The 22560-nt window shown below is 39.2% G+C and overlaps 1 protein-coding gene and 1 pseudogene across 4 annotated transcripts in view; both read right to left on the bottom strand.

The window, feature by feature from the left end:
* The window catches only part of AFG2A (AFG2 AAA ATPase homolog A), a 195850-nt gene that overhangs the window by 109743 nt on the left and 63547 nt on the right, over nucleotides 1–22560 (bottom strand). The window lies entirely within an intron of this gene.
* On the bottom strand, nucleotides 19293–19391 carry LOC134405214 (U2 spliceosomal RNA; annotated as a pseudogene).

The raw sequence follows: 22560 nt of genomic DNA, 5'->3' as shown, positions 1-22560 counted from the left end.
CAGCTAACACAACAAAATATTGGGTAGTGCAAATATGGAGAGAGCTCCTGGATGCAGCGCCAAGCTCCCCAGGCATTTTTAAACCTCATAATTCCCTAGAGCCAATGTGCGACAGGACTCCTTTGAGCAGCAAAGCAAAGGAGCATGTAGGATTGGGATTAGGGGTGGTGGTGGCTCTAATTCATTTCTAATTTAAACGGAGAGGATTAGGGCAAAATACTCATTGGCAGATATTTGGTAGAAGCTCACCAAACAGAACATCAATTCAAATATTTAAAATTGCAACATCGGTCTTATATAATAGCTAGCTTTTCTTAGAAATTAGCTTGCTGATTTGAAGATAATAATTTCAAAGTGGTTTTTTATACCTTTACCTTGTTGCTGTACAACCATGAGAAAAACAAACTATATTTTTTATCCTCCCTGAAATAAACAATCTTCTCTTAATCACATCTATCATTTAAAACAGACATGAGAAAGAGAGGCTACCCCTTTATAATTATGGACCTTGATAATTACCTGGTAGTTAGCAGCAGATCCATTCTCAATGTATCTTCCTGTGTCTCTCCCTTAATAATGTAATCTAATCTCCTGGCTATGCTTTCATCTGGCACCCAATACAGCACACTGTTTATAAAACAACAATCTCATCCTTGGTAATGACAGAACAAAGGCAAAGAAAAAGCAGCTTTTGCAATAATGCAGCACTTACCACTTCAAAAGTAGCTAAGTTGGTATAATTTACATTGCCGATTTTCCTTTTCTTTGGGGTTTCTTTTGTTTGGTTGGGTTTAAAAAAATTCTTCAGTGGGAGACCTGATCTAAATTCATCCCTTCAGTGTACAAAATTTTCTATACAGTAGTGCAACATATTAATTAAGCTAAGTAATATGTCTAAGAAAAGGGCAGTGCTTAAAGGCACAAATATGAAATATGCATTATCCTGGTTTGCATGTAAACCTAAAGCCTCCTTGGGTTAATTAACCAATGGGAGTTCACAGTGTGCACTGGCTATCCTTTTGAATATACAAGCCATGGCACACGAACTTTGGTGGTTTGCGTTATACAAGGGTTAAACAATCTTTGGATAACCCTAAAACATACCATAACACAACAAGCCACAGCTTGTATATTCAAAATGGTGGCCAGCACACAGCACAAAGCCCCACAGGTTAATCAACCCACAGTGGCTTAGCCATACATAGAGGAGCCTGACTGAAATCAATTGGAGTCTATTTCCCCATGACTAATTTAAGTTCCATTGGTTTCACTGGCTCTACTCTAAGCACGACAAAATCATTATAGGGTAATGCCTCTTGGGCTAAATTCTCTGCCCTGTTTACATCCCTTGCTACTTTCACTTATGCCAGGGCTTTTTTTGATAACACGCACTCCTTGTTAAATATTATAAGAGCCTGATCAATATTAATACATGAAGAGGTGGGACAGTACAGTAGTGCTGTTACTTCATTTCATTTCAACAGGAGAATCTCCAGAGGATCATGCCCAATATCCCACTACAGTGTTGTAATCAATATTTCCTTGATGTTTCTGGTTTATGTAGTTCTTGATTAATGAAATAATTGAAAACGTAGTTTTACCAAGGTATCTAAAAGGTAATGCCAACCTATGAGAACTGGAGTGCTTCCAGATGGAGAACTACCAATTAGAAGGCATTGTGCAGCGGTTCCATCCTTTATTTCTATAGCAAGAGGAAAAAATGGAAGAAGAAACAGAAAAGCACAGGAGGGTTACAAGTTGAAGATGATGATGTCTGTTAGACAGCCTGTATAATTCTGTGAATGCGGCAGGGTGATGATGCCATACAAGCCTCATCTGTACATTGATGGTGCTATATAAATAAATAATAATAATAATAATAATAATAATAATAATAATAATAATAATAATAATAATCTGGAAGCATCTCTAGTTCCAATTCCCACCCACCCCCGCCCCATCAAAATACTAGGGAATGAGTCCCTGGGGCAAAGGCACTGAAAATGCTTCCGTTGAGAATGAAAAATCTACATCTTTTATTTTATTTTGCAGAAGAGATCCATAAGCAAGACAACAACTAGAAATTGTGCTCACAGATCTTTCTTTAAAATGGTGTGTGGATATATTCCAGATCGATTTAAGTTTTGTTGCAGGTATTCCCTGACAAGAATATTCCCAAACTCTCTTGTGGAGGTAATCCAATAGTTGGAATAGCCCCAGGTTTCAAGTCTCGATAAAAACAACTAAGAAACTTAACAGTAAGTAAAAGCACACGTGTAGTATGGTAAGTTATCAAGTCATGTTGTTGGATGTTTTTAAATCACAGCTACTCATAATTCCCTTAAGGCAGTCTTGCAGAAAAAGTAAGGCAGTTCATTCCTTTTCCCCCCTCGCCCAAGTTCCATGAGGAAGTTGTCATGACATAGAACAGATGTGAAACGTTGACTCAATTAAAACGCACGACTTCCCATGAAATGCTCATCACAGAGAAGACCGTTTACATTGTCTTCTGTCATGAAGATTGGCAGGAGGTTAAAGGAGCCATGCCACATTCTATCAATCGAGCACTTAGCACCAAATATTCTCTGTGTTTCTCTAGCACAAAGAGTACACATACACACATTGTTCTATCACAGCCTTTCCCTCTTTAAATCCATTTCCGCCATCCGAGATGAAAATAATGATTAGTGAATCGCCTGCAACAGAACAGGCATGAGTACCAAATGGAGAGATCTCTGCTTCATAGAAACACGGGTGACAAATTATATTTACTATGAATAATGCCCCAAACAAATAAGGCTTATTTCAATTACTGTGAATTCATGCTTTGACAAATAGAAAACTGCATTAGAGACATCAACCCTGAATCTTTTAAGCAGAAGAATTTTTTGTACAAAGTGCCATTCTGCCAGGCCCGGCATAGCCTGGGCATGGGGAGGCCTTTGTGGGCGTGGGAGAGGATGAGACGTGCCCACTCGCCATTGGCTGGGCACCTCAGGGCCACGAGACTGGGAGGGGACTAAGAAGTCTTAAGAGAAAGACTCACCCATCTCAGCTTGCTCTTTGATGTCCGGCTCCTTCCCTCCCTGTAGACAGTGTGGACTCGCTGGTTGCCATTTCGGGATGAGTAGGAATTTTTTACTCATGTACTGATTTGTGCATAAGTTTTTTTGCCTACTCCACACTGTAAGACAGCTTGGGAGTAATAAACAGGTTAATTTGATTCTATTTGGTCACATTTTATTTGGCGCTAGGTACGGGCATACAGAGGGATTGCGAATTGGTGAGCATTCACAGGCGCTGTTCAAGGTGACTGGTAAAATCTGAGGCTCCCAGCTTTGAGCCCTGTGGCCTGCCTGGGAGATAAGGCTTACCTTTGGGGCCAACCCTACTCACTCACTCTGAGCCTTGTGGTCTGAGTTAGGGCGTGACAAAGGAAGGTCTCCCTACCCCACAAGAGGCAGGCCCATGGGAAGGTGAATGGTCCAGCACCTGCCCCCAGCCATGAATGGCTCGCCCGACCTGAAGCAGGCCATACTGGATGCCCGATAGGATTTCCACCCCTTTGCAGATCGTTGTAAATGTGGCCCTGTTTAAACCCAGCTATTGTTGTCTTTCTCATTCCTCGACCTACGCACCACAAAGTATAGTCTTAAATGAACTTGTCCTGGCAGAAACCCTCCTTGTGAAAGCAGAGCTATACTTAGTGAAATCCACAAATGATTTTTTTTTAATTTGTTGAACACTCTACAGAGACATCTCTGAATTACAGTTGGCCTTCATGTTTTTAGAAATGGATATCAGCCATTGCTTCTTTGTCCCAGAATGAGAGGTGTAATATGATACCTGCAATGCAGTGTACTAATTCATTTAGGGTGCAATCCATTGCATGTTTAGACAAAAAAACAACACTACCAGCATTCCTCTGCTAGCATTTTTTCTCCATAAACAGACCTAGGATGGTGCTCTCAGTCTACAATACCCATTTTGACACTGGGTCTAAACTGCAGATCTCATAGCTATGTTTGGCCTATTTTTTTCCCTGTTCTTCGAACGTCTTCTATTTTTATACCACTGAGACCTAGTCCACACACCATGAATTGACTGGTTCCCTACCGCATCCCATGTGCTAAACTATGGTTGTTCTCCATTATATCTGAACCCAGAACTCTAGGCTGTTGAAAGAGAAACAACCCAGAGATAAACCCAAGGTATGCCTCTTGGGTTATATATCTGGGTTGTCTCTCCCTCAACTACCTAGACTTCCAAGTTCAGATGTAATGGCATATAACCCAGGGATGGGGTCTTACTGAGTTGTTCAGTGCACTGGAGGCGCGCACTGGGCAGGAGCAAACATATGTTTTAAAATATTATCTGATAAGCTGCTTCTAAATCACATTTTTGGTTTTTTTTAACTGATATTTTTATATGTTTGGTTTAAAGGTCCTTCCTAGAGCTGAAGTTGTGGGCTGTAGATAAATACATACAAACACATACACAATAAACATTTGCATTTTTAGTGTAGTATGTAACACACACACAGAATAATTCCTTTACTTGCCCTCAGCATAATGGATAGAAGTTCTTCAGTAATAAATGTAACACTCTTGAATTTCAAATCACTGTGGAATAATGTAGAGATTTCAGATACTTTTCAGAGAAATATTTAGGGTGCAATCATACACATACTTACCTGGGAGTAAGTCCCACTAAACTCCAAGGGACTAACTTTCCAATAGATATGCATAAGGTGGCAGTGTTAAACACATAAAGGGGGCTGCTTTTAAAATTGTAAAAGGGTTTCACCTCCAAATTTATCTATAGAAACCTTTCGCCTATCTTGGGTCCTCAAATATTTTGAACTTCCATGGCCAGCTAGCATGGCCAATAGCCATGAATGTGGGAGTTGTGGTCCAACTGGAGGGCACCAGGTTGGAGAAGGCTGGTCTGCAGAAACAAAAATGAAGATACATATCCTGGTCTAGAATCAGGAAATACCTGCTTATAACAAAAATATACTTGCTTTTAATTGATTTCTAACTGAACGGCTAACGGCAATGTTTTGTTCATCAGAAACAAGGAGCTATTATTGGAATAGCCAGGAAAGAAAGAAAAAGAATAAGGAAATGGAAACCTGCCGAACTTAAAGACCTTTCGAATACTATCTCTCATTGATAATCTGCTCCAAAGTCTGAAAGATCTCCAACTCATGTTCCTTTTCCCCTTTTCTTTATATTGTGCTCAAATGAAACAGATGATACCTAACTTGTAAGCCTTCATTAGCAATTATGGAGGTAAGACAATTATATCTATAAAATATCTAATTAGATTTCAATACTGTCATAACAAGTGACAAAGGTAAATGTAAATGATTTATTACATCTTGCTACTGTGATTAAAATATAGATCAAGTGATTTATTTTTCCGAATGGCGCAAGGTAGCATTTGAAACGCCAAGTTCTGAACTGCGGTGGGCCCAGATACCTCTTAGGTCCCATTCTGACAACACGCTAAACCATGCTGCTTAACCACAAAATGGTTAATGGAATGCATTCTGTTAACCATTTTGTGGTTAAGCAGCATGGTTTAGCATGTTGTCTGAGCGGGGGCCTTACTGTAAATGGCATGGCATGACATTGGGATTGGGGTAGAGAGTTGGGATAGGGAACAAACTGGTGCAGGTGTTGTGCTGGAGCCAAGGAGGTAGGAAAGAATAAGTTCATCAAGAAAATATCCAACGAAGCTTCTAAAAATGGGGGTACAAGTGATCTAAATTCAGGAAGGGAGACAAATTCCTAAAATATGTCATTGCAATATTGTGTGTGTGACTGGTTGCACTCCTTCTGTGTATTTAGTCTGTTCATTTGCACTAAGATATTTATTCTAAAAGTACTACTATTCTAAGCAGAACCATTCTCAAGTCCAAGTACTTCCATTTTAAAAAACCAAAATCATTTTAATATCCAGTAGAAAAAGAAAACAATATTCACAATGAATTTATAGTAGTTTTCTGCCTGTAATGAGAATAGCATTCTCATAATATTAAGACAGAGCAATGGCCTCTCAGCACCAGGTGCTACTGAACTACGAGCTATAGACTAAAGGTGAGAGTTATCAAGACATCTAAAAATAAACTACAGAAAAGGAAATACCCAAGCTGAGTGACAACGGAGTTAAGAAATTTATTTATTTATTTATTATTACATTTATATACCACCCCATAGCCGAAGCTCTCTGGGCGGTTTACAAAAGTTAAAAACAATGAACATTAAAAACAAATATGCACAATTTTAAAACCACCAAAAGCATAAAAACAACAATGGGGAATGGGGAAGGCAGAAATGGGAGGGTCTTCAGGTTTCTCTTGACTGCTTAATTGCTGTAACTACTACATTTATCGCAAACTGCAAGCTATCCTTGAAGTCATGGAACCTTTACTAAGATTCCTTAATGGGAATTTCTGTAAAAAGTATAACTGGAGATATATATTCTATGCACTGGATCCAGAGTTTGGCGTGTGCAACTGGGCTGGTGGAAGCATACTTCCCCAACCCTCCTCCTCCCTGCAGCACTTCCAGACCCTGAAAATGCTATGTAGAGGGTCAGGGGACCCTGCTGAATGGAGCAGGCTGAGCGTTGGGGGGGATCCCTGAAAACTGGGCAGAGGCCCCTTTCGTGAGCAGCGCTTACTGTATTCAGCAGGGTTCAGTGGGTTGCTATAAGGAGAAGTGGGTGTGTAAGTCTATTACCACTAGCTCAGTTGCACACGTAACGAAAGTTGGATCCAATCAAACAATGTACTAAATTTTGCAACCCAGAATTTTCTAATCTTGATGTATTCACCTTTAAAAATAAAACTTTTGAATAACATTTATAAATAACTAAGAATCACTTCTGAATGTACAATTCAGTCCATTTTTTAAAAAAAATAATAACAGGAATTTCATAAATTAATCAATGTTTACATAAGTCAGTACACTTGATTTCACTTCCATAACATTTCAAATGGCACCTTCTTTGTGTCAAACGTACCACACAAATATTTGTATTTCCTAGTTGATGATAATTCCAGGCCTTCTTCTGCATTGAATATACTTATGGGCATTCAACCCACACTAGCTATGCAATGTTTATAAAGTAAGTCTCAAAACATTCTCCCAAATCCAACAAACGGAGCTTGATTTTATGCCATACAGCAAAAAACATAGTGTTCCCAAAACCTATTATTAAAATACTGAATACTCTTAATATTAATAAAATATATGAATGAAAACAGTGTGTGGGAGTTGAGACGTTCAAAGCTTCAAACAGAGAATTATATCATGTTCTCCTGTGATCTCAATTTTCAATTCAGATATTGAACTGTGGTGGCATCTGAGCCCCAGGCTCTAAGTGTTTATGGGTTGCAGAAGTAATGGAAGCATTTCACCCTCTACACACACACACACACACACACACACACACACACACACACTAGCCCTGTTCAGGCATAAAGTGGGCACAGTGAGCAGGCATCCACAGTGACCCTGCCCCCTACATCTCTAGGCATGCTGTCCCTACCTCTCTTAGTTCAGACATTGCCATGTTGAACACAAGTAAACTTCTCCACATGATTGTGGACCCTCCCTTATCAGGGTTTCTGAACTGAGTTCTACTCTGCCCCAGTTCTATCTACTCTACTGTCTCAGTATACACTTTGAGCCCTCACATGTTCTCTTGAACAGGGCTAACATATAATGAATTTTGCAGTTCATTATCACAAGATGTATTGTATTGTTAGTCACCATCTTAGATGTTTTTACAAAGGATTAGACAACTTCTTATAAGTAGTAAGTCATAAAGATAGATGATTTAGCCATAGGAGCTAACAGGTCCTACCCATTCCCTGGACAGAGGCACTAAACCACTGAGTGCAGGATGTAGAAAGTGAACAAGAGGAAATGACTATCAGCCACACTGTACTTATGAAAAACACGCCAGACAATATTTATCTGATTGGCCATTGTTGGAGACTGAAAGCTGTCTCCTTTGGCTGATCCAGCAAGGCAATTCTTGGTCCAATCTGGAACTAGTAGACAATGCCATCAGGCAGGAGCAATGTACGAAGGTACTTCCATTCTTTGCCCCCATTCCAGCCCCCATTTTTATTTTTTTATTTTACTTAAAATAAGCTTGGAAGTATTTCAGGAAAAGATTAATGTCAGTCCATTGATCATTTATGCTCCTTAGGAAAGCCTTCCTCCAGGACTACTAATCATGGACTGAAGAAAAATAAGTACAATTCTAGATTCATGGAGTCACTATTAGTGGTGAATGGTCACAAAAATGTAAAGGGGTTCACCAAATAATACTTTACCACAACTTGATAGTTGTTAATCATGTTTTAGCTGGGTCATTTGTAACTTCAATCATGACAGCTATCACAACAACAAACCAGCAATTTGTCTCAAAGCAATGGAACCTCATATGAAATATGCTCACCGTGTTAATTACCTGTTGAGCAGACATGTGTCTCTTGGTCACAACAATTGGCATAATACTGAAACTTTCTAACTACTGCCAATGCAATACAAATCATCACTTGAAGAAAAAGTAACAGATATCTTTAACACAGAGAATCAAACCTTCAGGTCCACTTTTATGATAAAGCAAGGATAGTAACAAATTAATAAAAAGCTGAACTCAAAAGAAAACATATTTAACAGTACCCATTTTTTCCTGCACCCGCAGGTGTTTAGACTTCCTCCAGTTAGCTTCATTCCAGGAAAGGAAGTGTTCATATTCTTAGAGGATTTTTTAAAAAACATTTTTTTCCTTCCAAAAGGATACTGTAGATAATTTCAAGGATTCAATGTACAACTTCCTCAGAATGTAATTTAAGGAATATTTGAAAACTAATGTCAATCAAAAAGCATATAAAGAAGTCCAGACAAATCTTTTTCCATCGCAGTTAACTACTACTATGGATCTACAAAAAATAAGACAAACATTATAGAATGCTCTTTGTATAGAAAAGTGTAGAAGTCATCAATACATTATCTTGCTGGAAACAAAAACAGCCTCCATGGGCGATTCTACCATGGAACGGCAAGTGCAAAAAAGAATTGCCCCAATATTTATAAACTGAGTTTCCTAAATGTTCCATGACTGCCACATGTGTTACGTCAGTAATCCTTAAACCAACTTGTAAAGTAAGGAGCATAATTATCTCAAGATTAAAGATTGGGGGCTGATGTACAGATATAGAAGGTTGGCTAATGAGCTACATTGAGTCATAGCTAAACTGAGATTTGAACAAAAGCATTACCAGCTTGGAGCTCACGCTTTTAACCTCAAGATCACACCCACTGCATATACCAAACTGCTGCCAAACCAGAGTCCACTGTTATTAGGATGTTTTTAGAATGTTTTTAGGATGTTTTAACAATGCATAATATGTTTTAATTCAGATTTATGTATTTTATATTTACTGTTGTTCCCCGCCTCGATCAAAATGGAGAGGCAGGTAAGAAATAAATTATTATTATTATTATTCAGTTGTTAGAATCTGGACACATTTGGTATATCATAATGATAAAAATATATTTTCCACAGTTGCCATTTTAGTCTGTTGCAGCAGTTACTTGGAAAATATAAATGTTTAAACATTCTTAAGTGCTTTTGTCTTACATATCTCTCAAAATAAAAGTCACAGTAGATATTCCAAAAGAGGTTTACTAGCATGCATGCTTTGTTTTTGTTTTGTTTCAAACCTGGCCCTCTGAAATACATACAGCCTGTTCAGAGGCTCTATCTAATCATATTATACAGGGTATTTATACCAGTTCATACTCAGGAAGGTGAGCACTTAAGATGGTAGCTAGGGAATGCATCTGGTGGATGACTGAAGTTCTCCTCAGATGTTGCTTCTGTTGGATCCTGGAATGGATCCCGGTTATGTTTTCCATTGATTTGTTAATTGCTGAGGATCTGGAGGAACAGAAGACTCAGCAGAAACTTAAAGGTCAACTCTACACCTGGACATTGAGTGTCATAATTGAATAATTGTTTAACTGATTGTCTTCAATTAAGGGTTGCAAGGAGTTGCATCATTGTACAGGTTGCCTATAAAAGTAAATGTATTTTCATGTTCATGTATAACTTCCTAACTTCCATGTCCCTCATGTGAGCTGTATTGACTGACCGTTTGTAAGTATTTGTATCTGTACTGCCATAACTAAATTATATATTTATTTGCCAGTAAAAAGGTTTATTTTAACCTACATAAATCTCTGTCTTAATTCACGTCTTTGCTGACTTGGCTGAGAACCGCTGTAATCTCTGCTAGTTTCTGTAAGGGCCCAGACAGAAACTTAACACAAAAGGTTATGTGCCAGAAGCCCAGTCTGTGCAATAACTAAACAGCTTATAAAGCCATAACTCAACAGCTTCTTCAAATGCAGAGGGTGAACATCACATTCAATGAACATCGGCTCTCCAGTGATGAATACTCTAAATAATGGTTCTCTGTGGTTATTTAGCTGCCAAGGCTGAATTCAATGGAGTAATGGAACCTGCCATGTATTAGCTATACAGCCAGTGTCCGAGCTGGCAGCTAAGCGGTGAAGATCCAATGGGTCATAATTACTGAGAACCTTACTAGAAGTCTCAATATTGAAGTACAAGACTGCCAACGTTATCCAGTACATATGCAAGAATACAGTACTAGTTACACAGGTCAAAGAATAAGAAATGGACACAAATCTGACATCAGGCAAAGCAATGCTCATCAACCAGTGGGAGAACATTTTAACTTCACAGGACACTATCAATAACCTCAAGATGTCCATTCTTGAACAAAGGAATTCCAATGACAGATATCAAGGTGAAATTGCTGATGTGCAATTCATCAAGAATCAACTCCATTTCCTGTGATTTGAATAAGGGCAAAGGTGTTTTGTGTGTTTGTTTTAAAAAAATCACATTACATATGTTGATCAGCTCACCACTGCAATGAGATCTGTGTTATGGCACTTAAGGTAATTATCACCCTACTTTTTGTATTTCAATTCCGTCTGACAACATAGTTTGCACTCCCTCCCCAAAATATGTATATAAATTGACTAGTTTGGACTTCATACATCTGATGAGGTGGACAATGTCAACAAAAGCTTATGATAGAATAAATGTCTTAGTGTTTAAGATGTCACAAGACTTTGTTATTTTTGCTGCAACAGTGTAACACGGCTACCGCTCTAGAAATTGGCACTAGCTATGATTGTCATAGAGAGGAATCTTTAAAAATATGCATGAAAGGACTGCCTAGTCTCACAAAGACCTGCTTGAATTGTCCAACAACCTTCTCTGCGTGACCCCACCTTCAAGAGATAGGTGGGTGGTGACCGGAGAAAGGACCTTCTCAGTTGTGCCAGCCCAAGGGGTCTTGCCTAGCTCCAAATTGAATGTTTTTACAGCTCCAGGTTAAGACCTTTTCATTTAACCAGGCTTTTTAATGTACCAGGGCTACAGAACCTCAGGGCCTGATTTCCTATTGTATTGCTTACATTTGAATATTAAGGAATATTCATAGCAAAGGGTGGGATATTTAAATAAATATGCATGTGCAGGGTGGGGTTCCCCAATGCATGTACAGTGCTGAAGATGTCTGATACTCTATGCATGATTCAGCCATTAGCCCTGTCTATCCCTTCTAATCTTAGAAACAGAAAACATGGTGATCCATGGCCTGTTCTAATAGTCATGTGTTTTCTTTTCTTTCTTTTCCAAAATGGTAATGTTTTCAAATGTTTTTCTTGGATAATTCCACTTTTGGGGGAATTCCTTGTAACGATTCATAAGAGGCATTCGTTCACTTTTTATTTAGTTTATGCACATATTCAATTTTAAATATTCAGGTATGTTTTGACAGTTTTATAGCTAATTCTTTACAAAACACAGAAAAAATACTGATGGCTGATAAAGCTTTCAGACTCGCATAATAAAAACAGAGAAAACAAATATACAACTGTCATTTCCAAATAATATTCTTACAAGGTTTCAAGGGTATCATTTGTGAAGCACAAAGATTTCCTTCTTTAGCAGTGTTCCAACACATCACTTTCTATTCGTGTTTAGCTCAAGACATGAATATACTTGCCTAGAATGTAAGTGAGGTATTTACACAAAGACAGCTCTTTAGAAATCTATTATTGTGAACACAAAACAGGAAGTACAGTAATACCACCAGTAGATGTTAAATAACCCTTAGTGTGAACTATGATGTTGAGTTTAATATGCATAATGTTAACCCCTTAGCTATAATGAGATGTGCAGTAAACACATTGACTCATGCAAAAAAAAAAAGGATTCCCCACAGCTTTTTTTTAATTTTTAAGTAGCTTACATGACCCAGCCAACAGAATGGAACTCTTATGTACAAATTCCTACTTGTAGGCAGTTTAAGGTAGAATGAAACTGTGGAGCTTTGGCACAGATAAGAATGTGCTGCATCACTACAACGTTGAGTGTGAGAGAGACGGTGAGTCTGTGTGTAAAAACACATCACTCCATAACCATGGAATCATAGAATAGCAGAGTTGGAAGGGGCCTACAAGGCCCTCGAGTCCAACCCCCTGCTCAATGCAGGAATCCACCCTAAAGCATCTCTGACAGATGGTTGTCCAGCTGCCTCTTGAAGGCCTCTAGTGTGGGAGAGCCCACAACCTCCCTAGGTAACTGATTCCATTGTCGTACTGTTCTAACAGTCAGGAAGTTTTTCCTGACGTCTAGCTGGAATCTGGCTTCCTTTAACTTGAGCCCGTTATTCCGTGTCCTGCACTCTGGGATGATCGAGAAGACATCCTGGCCCTCCTCTGTGTGACAACCTTTTAAGTATTTGAAGAGTGCTATCGTGTCTTCCCTCAATCTTCTCTTCTCCAGGCTAAACATGCCCAGTTCTTTCACACTTACATTTACATACTTAATACATACTTACTTACATTTTGGCTATTTTAATTCCAACAGAAAAATAAATGGGTAGCTTGGCTATGATGGTTGTCTTAGAAGACAGCCGTTGAAACAATACCTCAGGAAAAGAAACCACTGCTTGATCAACATTTTCCAGAGCAGTGGAATAAAGATAACAAGAGGGAAATATGTATTTTTATTCTATGTATGAAGTTTTTTGTTACATCAACTGCTGAAGCAATATTTTTCACATTTTTGAAGTAACTCTAATCTCCGGAAAACCTCTGCTTAAGCGATAAGCTGTGCAAGTATCTGTGTGTCTGTCTCATGCATGCACACAAACACACCCTTTTAGGGTCTCTGTGTAAAAGCATGTCCTGTGGTATGTCAAGCAAGGTATTTGAGGATTCACTTAATATCTTCTGTTTGACAAAGTCATCACATAACCCTCGTATAATATTCTGTATTGCGAAAACAACATGGGAGAGCATCTTTGCACACCAAAAGGCAACATGGGAAATGTCTCACACATATTGGATACTTACTACATAGCAGAAGTCTACTCTTAGTAGAGCACTACTTCACTTCAAAACTCTTCTCTCTCACCTAAGCCAATGTATGCTCATTACTGTCAATAGAAACACTACTGAGGAGGAATTTCAACCTGGTAGGAGTATGCAAACAACCTACTGTGCTCCCGCCAAACAATCAGGCAAGATACGAAGAGTTTATTTCATTCCCCTCGCCCTCCTCCTCCTCCACACATCTCAGATACATGTCTACAACCATTTTTCCTCAAATGGAAGTGACTAGTAAAGCAAGGAATGGCAATTGAGCTCCGTACTTTGATGCACAATCAAAAATTGTGTTATTGCAACAAAGCATACCTAGGAATTGCCTTCCTGTTTGTAAAACACACTGCTGATAAAATTACTTGCATCCATTCCCAACTTGGACTCTATGTTGCGAACATGGTGGTGATTAAGGCAGCCATGTATCCAGCTTTGATGAATTCTCATCTTGTGCAACCCAAGGATGTGGACAAGAGTAGCAAAAGCTACCAGAGGGGGACTGGCCAGCTGGGTGGTGGTAAATGTCTCCTTGGAGAGGGCTATGTCCCATTTCTTTTAAAACGTGCTGTAGTAAAACTGCTTTGGGGGAAATATGGATCCTAGATAGTTATCAGCCACTCTATAATATTCCTTTTCTGAACAAGGTCCTAGAACAAGTAGTGGTAACTGAACTCCAGTTTTTTTGTTTTGTTTTGGATGAAGCTGATTTGGGTTCTTTCCAATCCAGGTTCATGATTAGGGCTGAAACAACTTTGGTTGCCTTGATGGATGAGTATTTCCATGTTGATTTGATTGGACTTCTCAGCGGCATTTGATACTGTCAACCTTATAATCTCCTGGGATGTTTGGTGAGTGTGGTGCTTGGAGGTACTGTGTTACAGTGGTTCTGATTTATCTGGCTAAGCACTCCCAAGTGGTGGTGGTGGGGAACTACTGCTCAGCCCTCAGTTTCTCAGGGCTCCATTTTTGTCCTCTCTGCTAATCATCCAGAATTTGGGGACTGGATCTCATCCCTATACTGATACCCAGCTCGCTCACTCGCTCTCTTTGTCAGTGGGTGCCAAAGAGGATGTGGATGTCCTGAAATATTGTCTAGATGCAATGACAGATTGGATGAGTGTTAAAAACTTGAGGGTCAATCTATGCAAGATGGAGGTACTGTTGCTCAGGAGACAGGTTAATCCAAGATTGGGGGTACAGCCTGTTCTGGACGGTGCTATACTCCTGAAGTATTAGGTTCACAGCTGGGGCGGGGTGTGCTTCTGCGTCAGCATTGCTCCTGGAGGGTCAGGTGACTGCTGTGGCCAGTCCTACTATGGCCCAGTTTTGACTGGCGTGCCAGATGTGCACCTTCCTGGAGAAGGAAAATCTGGTTACAACCCTACATGGGGCTGCCCTTGAAGAATGACCTTACAGAGTGACAAAGCTCACCATCTACCTTACCTGACAGTACAACTGTCTTTCAGAACTCCTGCATACATAGTATTTTGTAAGTCAAAGCTGATTAAACTGAAGCTAGGCTTGACTGCCACCTGCTGATATTATGAAAACTGCTTCAATGCCAAAAAACATCATAATGGCATGTGCTTTCTAAAATTATCTTCAGTACTAACATAAACAAAAACATATTTTGACACATGCTCATTTTACTTGTGTCACAGAGAAAGCAAAACTGTTGAATGAAAAGGGAAATACTTAAGTGTGCGGTTTTTTCCCAAAGCTTTACCTTCCACTACTCTCATTTCCCCTTCAATTAAACATTTTTGCAAATTATTAATCAAAATAAGACCCTCTGTTTCATACCTTTCCCAGACACTGACTACATTTTTTGGACAAGAAGTGGGTAGCATAGGGGGGAAAAACAGACCAAACATCACTGCTTGCCTGGATTCCACTTTGAGCCTTTAGTTCAAACATGTTTTAACCTGTGTTTCTTCTTTGTAGCTATTTTCTGTTAAAAATAAATTGGTTTAAGCTATATAGGCCTACCGATACTGGCAAAAGCTTACTGTACAAATAAATCAAACCCTGTGGCTTAGCTCCTTCAATGCTGTTATAGGGCCCTCTCACTAAGAAACATGTGCTATAGCATCAATATTTGCTTTTCATTGTGTCAGAGTATCCTTCAAGGTGACTCAAGAGACTAAGGCTGTTTTTGCCCCAAGAGTACAATTTGAGACAGCTGAAGGAACAGCGGAGGGTTAGGAAATAAAAATTTCATTCACAAAGGGTATCTGCATAGTTGCAACAGAAACATTAAAATAAAATGCATCTAAGCCACATGATGATGTTTAAAGAAGTTAGCATATTGAGAACTAGGCACACTTTGTATCTACATGCTTTCAATAAAAGTTAAATGGCCATTTTTATAAGTGCAGTAACATGTTCCAGGGTGTGTGCTTGCCAATTACGCACACCTCGTGTGTTGACTGATGAACACACACACTGGCGTGTGTTCTTGCTTACATAGCCCACGTGCTGGCTTGTTAAGTAATGGAATAAGGTTTGCCTCACCAACTGGCTAAAGCTACCTCTTCTTGCTCTGTAGACTTCGAGAAAACATGTATTGGTCATGTTGGGCTCTCCATCTGGAAAAGGATTAAGTGACAACGAACGGGTTTGCACAATCAAAATAAGCCATGGCCTGTTGTTGGATTATTTGAGTGCTGTCTCCCTCAAACAAGCCAAGCTGTCTGGGTTCAGATAACACATGCCATGCCTGGGGGGAATTACGCTAACGGTGCCTGGCACATGCTGCTGATTTAAACAAGCTGGCTTGTTCAGTCATGCAAACTGGCCATATTTCATTAAACCATTTCCTACATATATTCTACATCTAGGCAAAACATAACTCATGTTTTTGAGCAGCAGATAAACATGGCAAAGTATGGCTACTTCACAGCAGGAACAAATTATCTTTTTTGCCATACCTTAAAACAGGAATTTATAGCAAGATAGAATGATTAATGTCTATGCTGCTAGAGGAACACAACTTAATCCAGGTAAAACTGGATTAAGAGCCAGTGTGATGTAGTAGCTAGAGTGTTGGAGTGTGAGTCGGGAGATCCGGTTTCTCGTCCTCACTCGGCCATAGAAACTCACCTGGTGTCAGTCATAGATTATCAGGGTTGTTGTGAGGATAAAATGGAGAGGAGGAGGAGGATGTATGCTGCCTTGTGTTCCTTGGAGGAATAAAGGCGACATATAAATGCAATGAATAAATCTGACTGTTTGACCAATTGGGGGTTGGGATACAACCCATTTTGAATGGGGTTGTTTTTCCTTTGAAAACTCAAGTTCCTAATTTGGGGGGTGCTCATTGGGAATGCTACTTTTGGATGCTTGTGTGACTAGAAAGAAGAGCCTTGTATCTGCTTTGCCTGGTTCACCAGCTTTGCCCTTTCCTAGAATTTATTTATTTATTTATTTATTACATTTTTATACTGCCCAATAGCCGAAGCTCTCTGGGCAGTTCACAAAAATTAAAACCGTAATAAAACAACCAACAGGTTAAAAGCACAAATTAAAAAAAATACAGTATAAAAAGCACAACCAGGATAAAACCACGCAGCAAAATTGATATAAGATTAAAATACAAAGTTAGAACAGTAAAATTTAAATTTACGTTAAAATGAAGTGTTAAAATACTGAGAGAATAAAAAGGTCTTCAGCTGACGATAAAAGGAGTACAGTGTAGGCGCCAGGCGGACCTCTCTGGGGAGCTCATTCCACAGCCGGGGTTCCAGAGAGGAGAAAGCCCTCCTCCTAGAAAAAGCCTGATCACCAGAGTAAGGGATATGGGGGAGCAACTTGGGGTAAATTAATTATCTAAGGGCTTAGGGTTAACATGGTACATACAGGAGTTTGAAGATCTAGTGGGTTAAAACCCGTATATGGGAAGGAGAAGGCTTTGAAGTTAAATAGGGAAAGATAGATGGGGATAAAATTATTCCCTCCCTTTAGTCCCAAAGCCAAAACAGTTAAGAAATCAGAAGGGGAGGCTTTTCCTGAATATTTATTTATTTATTTCATTTTTATATTGCCCAATAGCCAAAGTTCTCTGGGCGGTTCACAAATTTGCAATTATAGGCCCCAATTTCAAGTCTGAATGCTATTTCACTGGAAGATTTAGCAGGAGAATGCAATAACACAATTAAGGCCCACTAAATACTAATTTCTCAACAGAGATTCTTCCGTGTAGCATTTTATATTAGCAGTTGACTATAACAGATTATGGAGTTTAACACTAGAGGCATTCAGACGTTCACAGTGGTAAAAGAAGCCATTGTAGCTCCCCGCCCATACTGCATGCGCAACCACAATCTGCATAATTACTCACAATGCAGTGCGGGTTACCATGTCGGCCGAACCCGATGCGGTCTGTGCCAGGGCTGGCTTCTTGCCAATGCCACAACCCCTACAACCTGTGGGTTGTGGTGTGGGTTAAAAGCCACTCCCACCACACAGTTTTCAGATGACACAGTACATAGGGAACATAGGAAGCTGCCTTATACTGAGTCAGACCATTGGTCCATCTAGCCCAGTATTGTCAACACTGACTGGCAGCTGCTCTCCAGGGTTTCAAGTAGGATTCTTTTCCTTACCCTGCCTGGAGAAGCTGGGGATCAAACCTGGAAACTTCTGCATGCAAAGCATGTGCTCTATCACACTGAGCTATGGCCCCTCCTGTAACCTGTGCTGCATCTCAGGTTATTATGAAAATCACGGTCACAGCATGCACGAAGGCAAGAGAAGTTTCTTTTACCCCCATGATTGTCTCAATTCAGTCATTGGGATAGCTAGGTACTTTATATGAATACATTGTAACAGCTTGCAATTCAGTTACATGAATTTGTTGCTGTATAATTGGTGTATTTTAATTAAAAGGCATTATTTTTGCTCCTCAAACTTTTAACTAGAAGCAACTACTGTGTGAAAAGCATCTAGAAACTTTCAAAAGCAGTTTCGCTATACTTTTACCAAAAGATGTAGAGATGGTAGAATTCTCAACAGACCATTTTCAAGAGAATCTGCAGAGAGGCAGAACACACATATGCCTCCACCCCCCAACACATACCTACACATCCTTGTGTGCTTGGCTGCCATTCAGATCTTCAAACATTCAGCACAAAGATCTAAAAAAAGATTCTGATGAACTCTGCTCTGAGGGTTTCTGATCATGGGAATTCTGTAAGCACATTCAGCCTTACTAGTAGGGTGCATTCAATATTACTATAGGGATTACATTCACACCCATTCCCCCACCCCACCTTAGCTCTACGCATGTGCAAGCTAGCGCCTTCATAGAGCTACACACACACACACACACACACCACCAATACGTTGATATAGATATATTAACCTGCACAACTGACCCATTCTCACTCACATAGGAACATAGGAACTTACCTTATACTGAATTTGATCAATAATCTATCTAACCCAGTATTGTTGACACTGTTCTACAACACACTCATGTTTTCAGTGGCTTATCTTATTTAATCTTCTCTTTAATAAAGGACAGTTTACCTTTTTAATACTGTAATGTTTTAAAGTTCTAAACAATCTCAAGGATTCAAGTCATCCTGCGATCCTAGTGATATAGGGTGAGATACAAATGTTTTAAATAAATAAATTTAACTAAATAAATAAGTAGTCTAAATAAATACACTATTAAGTGCAAAGAGAATAATAATAATAATAATAATAATAATAATAATAATAATAGCGGCAAAAATAATTCACCAACAACTGGCTATCAAATTCAACCTCTTCAAACAATCTACACCATACTATACATACTCAACTGAAATAATCTTGGAAAATGCAGATTATATACTACACTTGATCTTAGCCAAAAGGCCGAGAAGTGATATACTGGGACAGAACAATTCCTATAAAATATACTGGGACAGAACAATTCCTACAGACAAGACAATAGTTTGCAATCAACCAGACATAACAGTCATAAGCAAAAAAGAAAAGCACAGCTGCCTCATTGACGTAGCAATGCCTAATGACAAAAATGTTGTAGAAAAGGAAGAGGAATAGAGACAAAAATATGTACCACTGGCTATGGAAGTTAAAGAACTATGGCAACAGGATGTTAGTCAAATCTGTCACTGGCATCACATCAAAAACATTTTTAAAGAAAACCCCCAGAAAATTGGCCTTCCAAAATATATCCACACCAACATTTAGGAAGCACTTATACTTAAAACATTTCTGAATCAGTAAAAGTCCGCATGTTTTGGCAAAGCCCATCATGTACATCCAGAAAAACTGCCACAAGCGAGAAAAGAGAGCTGATGATGATGATGATGATAATCACCTGTCAGCATGGAAACTTTTTTCATTGTCATAAAAAATCTCTATAGAAGTACACACTCTCAAAATAATGGAGGCGTGAATTCTAGGCATAATGTCAGTGCTGGAGCAGCAAAATCCCTATACATAAACTCCATTGTAACTATTCAACCTTTGCACTGTTCCAGACTGAAAAATATGTTCCTTTAGAAAGTGCTTCATATTTTCAACAAAAGCTCTTAGTGGAGTCATCAGATGCAATTTTAATAGCTCCTTAGAGAAGGGAATTTCAGCAGATTCAGCTTCTCTCACCCTCTGTATGACACGCTTCATCTAACAAAATGACTGGACTTGGACAATCATGGCCAGGGGAAGCAACTATAGTGGCTGCTCCCCGTGCCCGCCATTTGCATTATTTGGCGTGTCGTCCAAACCCGGTGTGTGGCATGGCAGGATGGGTTTGTGGCGTACTCACCCTCCAACCTACACAACTATCAATGGTACATACCTCTGGTGACCTTGGCTCTTAGAAATAACATGAACCAATCTGCTTTTCAATGAGCCTACCCAAGAGGAAGCTTTGTAAAGTCTGCAGCCATCAAGAGGGCAATAGAACATTGAACAATGGTACCATTAAGCATTGGTTGTAAAGATTGCTATGAAAACTATTTTCTGCTGCAAGTAACATGCTCACGTTTTACCTAATAGAATTGAATTTTATATAATCTCTCTCTCTCTCTCTCTCTCTCTCTCTCACACACACACACACACAGAAAAATACATTCATTTATGTGTATATGCTTTTATGGACAAAAGCAGCGCCATTTATCCCTGTCTGATGGTATAGCTGTGAAAGCTTAAAAATGCTGCCCAACAAGTTAGTCTCCCACCTTGTTTTGTCAGGCAAGTAATAAATCTCAAGTGAACAAGTCACTGTGCTCTTCAACTGTCACCATGAAGAGTTGCAGGGAGAGTGGGGGGAACAACTCAGCAGCCTCAAGGCTGATTTACCACCCTCTCTATACCCTGACAATTGAAGGCTTGGAAGCAAAAGGAAAAAAGAAAGAAAGAAAGAAAGAAAGAAAGAAAGAAAGAAAGAAAGAAAGAAAGAAAACCATTTCTGCACACCTGGAAATATTTATTTACTATACTTGGGGGGGGGGGGACACCCTGAAAATTCCACTGGAAACAATTCAAACACCTTTATGAATGTCAGCATACAATCAATAAATAAGGAATACCCCAGAGGCAAAATTGTTGCTGATGTCAATAGAAAAGCACTGACAGAGTTCATTGGGGCCACATCGCCACCTCATGTGGGCCTCAGGAGGACTTGCTTACCTCTCCTTAAAAGCTAGTAATGGAATAAATTGTAAGAATTGTATTTATAAATAAGTGTTTACTGCTGCACAAGTGGGAAGATTTATTTTCCACCAGCAAGCTCCTTATTTTAATGAAGGCAACTTTTAACTATCTCCTCAACTCTGGCCTATTCTTTAATCAGAAGGAGAATGGATAAACACAATCTACCACAACTTTAAACAGGTGTACAGGTTTGCAGCCTTAGAAAAGTAGCACTCACTATAAACACTTAGCATATTGCTGAAAGTTTCAAACATGTAAATTAATAGTAGTTAGTACACAGAATCACAGGTATGTTACTTCAAAAATACAGACAGATACAAAGATGTAACTATTAACGTAAACCTTTGAGGTAATCGTGAACTTATTCTTAGCCCCAGCATAACTTAAATCAAAAGCATATTCTTTTTCTCCTTTCATCTCTAGCATCTACACTCCACAGTTTGGCATTTGGAAGGACAACTATCCACAGACAAAAAAGTCTCCAAAATTTAATGAGAACTCTAACCTGTGACTGATGACACTCAACATCCTCTCAACACTGCTTTACATGTTATGCTTTGCAGTCAAAGGGATATCCCTGCAGGCCATTCCCATAACTTAAAGAATGAAAGCTAGGGGTGGGGGCACATGTTTTTTCCGTAGGACTACCTGTGAGGTATCCATGAGTATATTCTCAACCCAGGAATGGTATGGGTATATCCAGTCTATACCTTTGTTGTGATATTAATCTCAGTGCCTGCAATCAATTTACACTACTGCTGCCATAACAGAAAAAATATTAATAAAGGAAATGTCCCTTCTATTCCCCTGAAAACCCCACATTCAACAAAGAGCTCTTAACACTCTATTCACCAGCCAGAAGAAAGACTAAAAGCCCCGATAGGAATATATAAAGATAAACACGAATGAAACAATAACCACGATTTGTTCCAGACAAGCCAAATGCCGAACATGTTTACAGCTTCAGATTTCCTGATTTATGAGGACCTCAACATGTTGCCAGATGATAACTTTCGCATAAGATTCTCCCCCCTCCCTTTACCATAAAACTTGAATATTTGAATTTCTTTCATAAGCCTCCAGAAGGGCAAAACTTTGATGTTTCTTAAGAGGAAAGATTGTTTTTTCCCCTTGAGGCTAGGACTTAAAATCTTGTTACTGATTCTGCCAAATCACTCACTTTTTATTTTCATCAAAAACAAACTACTTTTAATTAACGCTAAACTCAGCTAACAAGAATCCCTGTTTTTTGAACAGACCGGTGCTTGCTGGAGCCTCTGATATGAGCCTTCCATATCCAAGACAAAGCAAATAGTTCTTTTTTAAGAAAAAGGCTTTTAATTTCATTTCCCACCTGCAAATCATCGCTGAA

The sequence above is a fragment of the Elgaria multicarinata genome, chromosome 10 (genome assembly GCF_023053635.1).
Source record: "Elgaria multicarinata webbii isolate HBS135686 ecotype San Diego chromosome 10, rElgMul1.1.pri, whole genome shotgun sequence".
NCBI lineage: Eukaryota > Metazoa > Chordata > Lepidosauria > Squamata > Anguidae > Elgaria > Elgaria multicarinata.
This window is presented reverse-complemented; position numbering and strand designations above follow the sequence as displayed.